The sequence below is a fragment of the Carassius auratus genome, chromosome 29 (assembly GCF_003368295.1).
Source record: "Carassius auratus strain Wakin chromosome 29, ASM336829v1, whole genome shotgun sequence".
NCBI classification, from domain to species: Eukaryota; Metazoa; Chordata; class Actinopteri; order Cypriniformes; family Cyprinidae; genus Carassius; species Carassius auratus.
Window position 1 is genome coordinate 18617037 of NC_039271.1, and position 11111 is coordinate 18628147.

Consider the following 11111-nt stretch of genomic DNA (forward strand, 5'->3'; position numbering starts at 1 on the left):
CTCCATATCTGAACATGGATGTCCTCCACTCGTAACATTTCCATGCATGTCAGAATAATATGTGCAGCACGGATGACACATTGGCATTTCTATTGGCCATATAGTGTCCCCTCCTCTAAATGCCACAGCTAATGAAGCCTCCAACTGATGGCAGTGAGGTTCACAGATAATAACCCACAACAAGCCCACTGAGCGTAAAACCTGGGTGTGTGCATTTATTTGCATGTGTGTGTTAGTTCTTGTAGAGGTTATTAGGTTGCACTTCTGTTAAAACATGAATGTTAAGGAGGTAGCCTATTTTTGCATTTCCTCCTTATACATTTCCAGACCTGATGACAGAGGTTTCACTGAGAACTTTTCAGGTTCATCTCACAATATTTGACACCTCACCATGTAAGTCAATTGCTACGTCTTTTCAGAACAAATCCAAAGTACATTAAAGACTATGAGAAAATGTTTTTCTTCACTATGCATTTTCATTAATTTGTTTTTATTTATTGTATTACATGCTAAAGAAGTAATTTAGTACCAATAAAATACTGAATTAATGTTTTTCCACCTATTTCATGTATTTCACTTCTGATCAGTGGTGTATATTATTGTTAATTACTATTTATTTATGATCATTTGCCACTGATTTATTAATTCAAAAATAAAAATAAATGAAGAACTAAGCTCAAGTTTTCCTTAAAGGTCCTGTTCTTTTTGATACCATGTTGTAAACTTTAGTTAGTGTGTAATGTTGTTGTTAGAGTATACAGTAAATAATATCTTTTTGTATTCTATTTTCTTTTCATTTATTATGCAATTATGTTTGTATATATATATATATATATATATATATATATATATATATATATATATATTATAAAAGACCTCTAATACTAGCTGTTTTCTTTTTATTTATTATATTATTTAAAAGCCCTTGCTACTGTGTGTGTACTGTGTTAAGCTAACTGAGACTTGTTATAGCACATATATATCATTGATTTTTTTGTTGTTTTTGATTGATTCTACTGTCCTTATTTGTAAGTCGCTTTGGATAAAAGCGTCTGCTAAATGAGTAAATGTAAATGTAATGTAATGTAAATAATAACTGTAAAATTCTAAAGCTCAAAGTTCAATGCCAAGCGAGATATTTTCTTTAACAGAATTTGCCTACAACGAACGGCCCGTTTGGATTACATCCCTCTAGTTCCTGCAGTAATGACATCACTAAAACAGTTTTTGACTAACCTCCGCCCACATGAATACACAAAAAAGGGGCGTGGTCTTGTTGCGCTCTGACGGAGAAGAGAAAGAGTTGCGTTTGTGTTTGTCACCATGTCATCGAAGCGCTGTTATTTTCATCTTGGAGTCCAATCACCTTTGTTTGTCCTTCCCAGGGACGTTGTACTTAGAGATCAATGGTTACAATTTATGTTTAATGCGGTTCTCGAAAATTATAATCCACATGTAAAACTATGTGCAGCACATTTTGCTGAGGACAGCTTCCTCAATCTCAAACAGTTTAATGCCGGATTCGCACAAAATTTATTCTTGAAAGATAAGCAGTTCCTTCTTTGTCTGGAGAAGGCGTTGTTTATGGACCACAACCGGTAAGTGTATTTTATTATTTAAGTTGGTGCGTTTAACAGTTTCCATAACTTATTACACAAAGGGCAACGCTGTTTAGCTTTGTTAACTAGATCAAATGTGATTTTCATGTGCATCTTGTCAGTAAAAACGCTCCTGTGATTAGAAGTACATCACATGCGTTAAGATCAGTATTGCCAGGTTTTCAAAACAAATCCTGCCCACTTGCTTCTCAAAACTACTCCAAAACTAGCCCAATCGCGTTTCCAGGAGGGCAGCATGCGCTCAGCTGGTGTCCAATCACAACACAGGAACCGCTGGCACAATCAGAACTCGTTACGTATTTCTGAAGGAGGGACTTCATAGAGCAAGGAAGACATCAGCCCGTTTTTTATGAATTGTGTGAAAAATACTGTATTTTTTCACACACGAAACATGAAAACATGTTATATTGCACACTGTAAACACAATCAAAGCTTCAAAAAAGCACAAAAAACGGGACCTTTAATAAGTATGTCAATAATTTAATAAATAACTACCAAAGTTTGGACGAGAAAACTGAACTGAATTAAAAAAAACTCAACATTTCATCTTAAAAGTTCCCATTTTTGAGAATAATTGTATTTAGTGTAGTTTTTTCCCCCAAACTGCTCATAACATCAGAAAAAACAGCCCCTTCAGTTGAGAGCTGTAGCAGAAATGAGTCAAATCAGACAAATCAAAGAGTCTATCAGAGCTGTGTGCATTGAAACATGAGCTGAATTCCTCAGGAAGTCATAAATCAGTTCTAGTGCCACAGGAACCAAACAAGATAACCAACCAACCAACTTGTTCACACAACAGCTTTCAACATTAACACCAATAGAACAATTATTGACAATTTTAATTCAAAGAAGAGATTGTCAAATTTATTGTTCGTGATTGGAATGCAACGCTGGACATCACATGTAAACCCAGGAGATCAAGTTAAATACTTGCATTGACTTCCCCCCCCAGCCAGTGAAACCAGACTGAAATTCCTAAGGGGGGAAGGGCTTTAAACCTTTGTCTTCACAGAAAAGTCCTTTGCCAGAGAATGGCAAAGAAACCCTTTTTATACATTATATATGGACCAGAATGAACTCAAAAAAGACTTATGAATGAATCATTCCATTGCTTAACTCCATATTCATTTACGTGTAACCCAAACATTTGACTATCATGTATAATCACTTATTGTGTATGTCTTTTGATAACTATAGGATACCTAGTCATGTCTAGTATTCAAATAATCGCATTTTCTTGCTTGATATTGTCCTGACAATCATTTATTTGTAAAATATATCATAATCATGTTATAGGAATCATGTCCAAAATTAGACCCTGTGAGGCAAGAACCACATGCTTGGTAAGATAAACAAATGATTTATGATACCCAAGACTCAAGAACATATCTGATTGGTCAAGGCAACATTTGAGGGGTGGCCAACAGGAAGTTTTAAATACTTTGGACACGATGTAATTTGGCTTTTAGTCATGCCTTGCTTTTAGTCTGCTTTTAGTTCTAGTCTAGCTGCTGCTATTAGCCATGTCGGCTTTTAGTTCTAGCATTGCTCGTGCTATCAGTCATGCCTGCTCTTAGCTTTTAGCTTGTAGCTTTGCTACCTAGCTTTAGCTTGTAGCATCTAGCCATGCGGTAGTCATCATTGTTCTTTGAGCGCGGTTCCAGCGTGCCTGCCTGCTGCTACTATGAGAAGGAACACAACCTAGTCTCGTCAAACTTGATTTCTTTTCTTTTCCGTTTGAGAGTTTCGTGTTCTGAGTTAAGTTTTGTAACGTCCATTCAACTTCAACCAGCGAACACGACTCTGCACTTTCAGCCAACGCCCAACAACCACGGGCTTCCCAAGACGTCACTTCAGAGACTGAACTTCCAGCCAATCAACGACCTCGGGATAGCCCTTTCACCGAGGCTCCTTCTTCACAGGAGATGCAAGTAACTTTACCTCCAGACTGTGACCTTTACTGGTGTATCTAATTTAATTTTAACCTCATTGAGGAACTCAATGCGAGTGCTAATTACGTGATTGATGGTTGTTCATGTCTATGCAATTTAACGTATTGCTGTAAACGTGGGATTCCATATTTCCATTCTCTTAAACTCATCTTTCCCTAACTTTCGACCTTCCTGCAACTTGTGTGAATGTGTGTGTGCGTGCGTTTATGTGTTAGATTAGTTTATATGTCTTAGATTTATCTAATAAAGCCTTATTCATATTGAAAAGAGAAGTATCTTGTGTTTTGTGCTTACAAGTTAATGTCTTAAACTGCCGATCTTGTTACTGTGCTAATTGATAGTGTTTTCACTATAGTTTGGATATTAGTATCCAGCGCAGATTTGATGTTAAACGGCTCGTTCACTGAACCGCAGGCGCGTCTCCGTGAACAGCCGTGAAACAGTGATTCTGTTCAAATTCCCTTTAAAATCTTAAATGATTCCCTTTGAGCTAAATTGACCTGTTTCCCTTACATTTATAATGGTGGAGAATGATTGCGGGCAGTTTAATCTAAATTGTGAGCATAAACCAAGTTATTTAATCTTTGATTTTGCTAAAGGAATGAAAAGATGAGAAGCTTGCGAGACGTGTGTGTTTGAGAGTGTGACGTAAGCAGCGCGCGCCCTCCCGCTTGAATGAAAGGAGCTAGAGGGGACTTTAACTCGAGTCCGTCTCCCCTTTGTTAACAGCAGTAAGTGAACTTAAAAGTAAACATCTGAGATCGTACAATAAGGTAGAAATTGAGCGTGTTCCTCATTTGTGTAATGCCTTGTTTTATAGCTGATTTGATTTCACTGCGTGTTCCAGTGTCTCAAACGCTATCTCAGTCACTGTTTGCTGAACGGAGCTAAACTGTTAGTGTTTCAAAAGGGATATAAATCGGTGAATAAAGAATAGTTTTGAGCGGGTTCCTCAATCTATTTATCAAAGTCCCCGTATTCATATTTCATATAGTTTGATTGCCAGTGCGTGTTCCACTGCCGAATCAAATTTGATATTCTACTCCCCTAAATTAACGTTAAACATTAGAGAACAATGTTTGCCCATTTGTATCCGTTCACAAAGTGAATGCAATCTCGCGTAACACTGCGTGTGTCCGAGAGTAATTTGAATGGGAGTGTTTTAAAAGCTTGATCAAGTAAAGTTTAACTGTGTACCAACAGCGAAGGAAAACTTTTATGTTTGTGTCCAGAAAAACTGGCACGGAGATTCAAATTGCTGAGATTGATATAACTGTGTTCCCTTAACTACAGCAGGAAGCTGCTATTTGAATTAAGATAAATTTAACTCTATACAAACTGAGAGTTTAAGTGCCACATCGCAAAACCAACTGAAAGGCGGTGTTGTTATTTGTACAGTGTTGAAATGAGCCGACATTTCATGTAACATGCTTAACTGTATTTGCAACAATGCAACGATTCATGTGCTAATCCACTAGAATGTGTTTTGGTTGCCATAGTGACGACCGTGACCAGGAAGACTAACGTACTTCCGGAGCAACTCTGAACTGTGCACGCGCAGCGCACAAACTCTGCGGTGTCGCTAAGCTAACGAAACCATTGCATTTACATTGAAGTCTATACTAAAGCCACTAGCCTCAAAGGTTAGCCGGTAGCATTACCATCCAGTGGTAGAATAATGTGTGTTTGGGCAACGCTGACGTGATTTAACCATTTTCAACATCTTAACTAACACTTGTTAGTCTCTTTCTTTTTATCGCTCTGTTTTCTCACTAGACCACTTATTTTCATTTTACTAGAAAGGGAAATACTGACTCACAATTATTAATTGTCAAATTGAAATTTAATTGAAACATTAAATTTATTTTGAATCATTTAAAATTTCCCTCTCAGATCATTTCATATGATCTTTTATTTCTAGTATTCTCTTTTGGGTCTTATTATTTTAGGAATGAATAAGCCTTGAACTTTGGAAGTTTAAGTAAACTTATTCTTCCTAATTTATGTATTACCCATCTGAATATATGCTATTCAGACCTTTAATTATTTGAATGCGTTTTACCCCTCTTCCTATTTTGGTTATACACTTAACCACTATTGTTTTACTTATTGATTTCCTTTTTTTTTTATTTCATTTTTGCATATTTTGCCCATTTATTAATTTTTTAATTGTACTTTTTCTTACCATTTCTTTACTTTGTGTATCCTAGCCTGGGAACGACAAACCTGAGCCCTAAAAGGAGACATTGTTATCCCTCACTACGAGTTCAAATAAATTAGAAAGACAACTCTCTTTCATTTAAAGTTTATTTTGTTTGATTAGTTGTGCAGCAACTAACACAACGCTCTCCTTGTAGTTGAGGTAACCGCTTCTGAGACTTACCATCTCCGTCCTCTCTCTCCTTTACTTTCCTCTTCTCTTTTTACATTTGTAGGACATGTAAGAACCATCAATCAATTCTAAGTGAAGTAAATACACAATCGTGCCAAAGACGACGAATCATCCTTATGAATTTGATTGTAATCATCCTCTCATTTGTTCTTCCTAACCTCCCTACATTTGGAAACGCATTCCAAGTTTTAGCATCTCATCCATCGTTGAGATCAATTTAATAGAGATACGTGTTGAGCAACTGTCGCCTTCGCTGACTCCCTGGTGAGCGGTCCAACTGAAAGGTGTACGGTGTCAATCCTGTCAGACTAAGAAAAGAGATATCAGAATTATTATTGTATTCTTTTGTCCAAAGCAAGAAATATAATAATATTATTTACGTTTTTGATAACATTTAATTGGAAAAAATAATTTTCCTCATTTGAAAAACAGAAATTTTGCTTGTCATTTGAATTTGTTTTTCACCTCTGTCTCTCTTTTCCTCTTCCTCATTAGAGTGACAAAGTCTTCGCATCTCTAGTCTACTTAGACACCCTGAGACCAACACAGTCATCACCACATTTCACTAGTGGTTCACAATCACTGATACAACACTTAGTTGTCCCACCACACATAGGCTTTTACTCCACACAGATCTGTGTCAGTCTCTCTTCTCCCCAGCGTGCCAACATGCCGCAGACTGCAGACCCCATTGCCCATGGGGAAGATGTGAACATTTGGCTGAGAGGCATAACAGACAGCCTCACTCCAAAGACATTTGAACTGTTATTATTTTTAATAATAATCCTAATCCTGAGAAGATTCCTGACACAAGATTCAAGCCAGAACAACAACCACGAGGAGCTAGTCAAGATCACGAGCTCACTAAGCTATGCCTTCACCACCCAGCTGAAACTGAGCGACAAGCACATCACCCACCTTCAAGAGGAGCTGGCACGTGCTCAACATCGCATAGACAAGCTGGAAGTGAAAGTTCAAAATCAACTCAAAGCACCCAGCGAGAGGGAGCAGGATACAACAGAACAAGTTATGAAGCTCCAAGCAGCCCTGGCAGCAGCTCAGCTCGACCAGCAACATACAACGGCTGCTCAGAAAGACCTGGTAAACAGACTCCAGTATGCCGAACAGCTACTAGAGAAAGCCAAGCTAGACATCAGAAACAAGAACTCTGAAATCAGTGCTTTGAAAGACCACCTTGAAAGGTACAGAACTGAAATGGACAATCTGACCCAACAACTAGATGATACCAACGATGAGCTCTACATGGTCAGAAAAGAACTCCAAAATGCTTACAAGCACAAACTAGAGCCAAGGAAAGAGAAACCTCTCTTAGCCTCATCACTGCTGAGCAGAGCAGAGTCCCACGTCCAAGAACTGGCATATGACGAAAGGAGCGAAGGGCCACAACCCAAAACCTCACCTGCCTTCGCCACACAACCCTTTCCTGCCAACGAAAGAAAACCTCCCGTCCAAGACCTTGAAGCTGCACACGGGATGACAATCAAAGACCTCAACAAGCTGTCTGAAAACATCAGCAGGTTCAACCCGGACTCCACAGAGAGCCCCGACATCCAAGCTTACCTGCGAGATATCGAATTTCACCTGGAAGTGAGACCTCATGTGACTGACAGAGACTGGTTATACCTCCTTAGAGCCACGTCCAGTTCCGAGGTACGAAACTTTCTAGATCGACAGCCCAGTCAAACCAAGTCAAACTACCAGCGACTTCGTGAGGTCCTGATTAAAGAGTTTACAGACCCAGAGTCTGAACATGGACTGTTAATTGCCTTGGAAACCAAACAAGGTCGTCAAGAGACTCCACAAGCTTATTACAACCGACTCCGACAAGCCTACTTTGGTGCACACAACAGCCCTGACCTTGAAGAGGATGTGAACTTCAAAAGCCTCTTCCTAAGAAATCTGCACCCTGGAGTCAGTCACCATCTAGGTGTCATGGCCTGTCCGAACTCCATGACCATCCAACAGTTGCGTGACCTAACACAGAAGGCCTATAACAAGCAGAAGTTGGCCTCAAAGAAAGGTAACAAAACATCCACACTCTTGAACTCTGTCAACAAAGACTCAAGCCTTGCACTGGACGACACCCAGTGGCATCACAACACCAGAGTCTTCCATCAAGAGCACAGAGAACGTGACGCCCATATCCACGACCGCTTTCAGCCCAACTGCTGGAAAAATCCATGGGACCAGCCACGCTTCTCAAGAAACCAAAAGGATAACATCTGGAAACCTAACCAGATATCCAAAGGTAATCACCTGACTCATCCAAGAGCAACTCGTGTGGGTAAGCGACAACAAAACCCACCTCAGCACCACTCAGACATGCACAGTGCTGAGTATGCACAAGAACATAACCGCTTACCATTAGAAGACACGGAACAAGTCATGGAACAACTAAGAGAGTTCCTTCAAGACAATTTACATGCATATGACCACAAAGTTGAGTCATGCTCGCTGTGACCAGCGACAGAACAGAAGGCCGGTGATCACCTGGTGCACCACATCAGAGATGACAAGCACCTGTTCAACAACGACCCAGAACGAACAAGTCTTTCACGGCCAACTGTTGATGAAAAATCTGAGGTACTAAAGGACATCACCTCAGTCACTAACAAACTGTCAAATGAACTCCAACTCCAAGTTCCAAATTCCCTGTCTGTGCAACAGCAACCACCAGAGCACAGAAGGTCAGAAAGTCTGCTACAGCCTGAAGGCATCACAAGAAGAATGCAACATAGGAGACAAGTTTTGCAACTCAGCTTCACACAGCCATGCCAAACTGCCTCCGACGGCGTGCTAAAGAACTTCCTGCCTTGCTGGACTGACCCCTCATTAGACCATGGACACGCCCTCATCCAAGCCAAAGATGCAGAGAGCCAGTCTTCAGTGACATGCTAGAAAAAGGGGGAGACAACACAGACTTGAACAGATCTGACCACACATGCACTTCACCATTAACACACAACATTACCTACACCCAGAGGTAAACACATCTACTGATAACACAGTCAACAAACATATTCTTCCCACAGGTAGAATATCCAACTTTTAGCGTAACAAAGTTACACATACCCACCATGAAGAAACGTGCAGCCATCCTCACAATAGGTAGAACACCTGACACTAAGTTAAGGTTCACGACACACTAGCTGCACCTGACATCCTAGCTCAATAGTAGTTGTAACACATGCTAGGAAAACCCACAGCAGCCTTGTTTTGTTTTGTTCTTCTTTTACCTATCCTTCTCCTTCCCCTCTTTCCTGAGTAGGTGAAATGCCTAGACACCCTGCGAGGGTTGAAGGTCTGATATTAGGATTGACTCGCAACACCTAATACCCGCCAGCCACTCTAAACTGAATGGAAGCCAGAGAGCTCCATGCATGATAGGTCAATCCATTGAATTGAAAATGAAATTACTAGAAAACTAATGGTAAACATGTAAAGTAAGACAACCTAGAAGAACCAAACAAAGTTAACCACAAATTTGATTGATGAATCAAAATAAAAACAATTTCCAAAACCATCTAAACTATCCTCAATGTGCTAAACTACATTGACTAATTGAACTTAACCACGTGTACCTAAATAACCTGATGCCTGCACCAGTACAGTAACTGTCATGGAGGTGTTGTCTTGCTGTTTGCTGTGTTTGTCTGCTTCTTCTGCCTTTGTTTCTCCAGCGATCGACGATGTCTTCACCTAAACACCTCGCCGATCGAAAGGGGGATATATGTAGCAGAAATGAGTCAAATCAGACAAATCAAAGAGTCTATCAGAGCTGTGTGCATTGAAACATGAGCTGAATTCCTCAGGAAGTCATAAATCAGTTCTAGTGCCACAGGAACCAAACAAGATAACCAACCAACCAACTTGTTCACACAACAGCTTTCAACATTAACACCAATAGAACAATTATTGACAATTTTAATTCAAAGAAGAGATTGTCAAATTTATTGTTCGTGATTGGAATGCAACGCTGGACATCACATGTAAACCCAGGAGATCAAGTTAAATACTTGCATTGACTTCCCCCCCCAGCCAGTGAAACCAGACTGAAATTCCTAAGGGGGGGAAGGGCTTTAAACCTTTGTCTTCACAGAAAAGTCCTTTGCCAGAGAATGGCAAAGAAACCCTTTTTATACATTATATATGGACCAGAATGAACTCAAAAAAGACTTATGAATGAATCATTCCATTGCTTAACTCCATATTCATTTACGTGTAACCCAAACATTTGACTATCATGTATAATCACTTATTGTGTATGTCTTTTGATAACTATAGGATACCTAGTCATGTCTAGTATTCAAATAATCGCATTTTCTTGCTTGATATTGTCCTGACAATCATTTATTTGTAAAATATATCATAATCATGTTATAGGAATCATGTCCAAAATTAGACCCTGTGAGGCAAGAACCACATGCTTGGTAAGATAAACAAATGATTTATGATACCCAAGACTCAAGAACATATCTGATTGGTCAAGGCAACATTTGAGGGGTGGCCAACAGGAAGTTTTAAATACTTTGGACACGATGTAATTTGGCTTTTAGTCATGCCTTGCTTTTAGTCTGCTTTTAGTTCTAGTCTAGCTGCTGCTATTAGCCATGTCGGCTTTTAGTTCTAGCATTGCTCGTGCTATCAGTCATGCCTGCTCTTAGCTTTTAGCTTGTAGCTTTGCTACCTAGCTTTAGCTTGTAGCATCTAGCCATGCGGTAGTCATCATTGTTCTTTGAGCGCGGTTCCAGCGTGCCTGCCTGCTGCTACTATGAGAAGGAACACAACCTAGTCTCGTCAAACTTGATTTCTTTTCTTTTCCGTTTGAGAGTTTCGTGTTCTGAGTTAAGTTTTGTAACGTCCATTCAACTTCAACCAGCGAACACGACTCTGCACTTTCAGCCAACGCCCAACAACCACGGGCTTCCCAAGACGTCACTTCAGAGACTGAACTTCCAGCCAATCAACGACCTCGGGATAGCCCTTTCACCGAGGCTCCTTCTTCACAGGAGATGCAAGTAACTTACCTCCAGACTGTGACCTTTACTGGTGTATCTAATTTAATTTTAACCTCATTGAGGAAACTCAATGCGAGTGCTAATTACGTGATTGATGGTTTGTTCATGT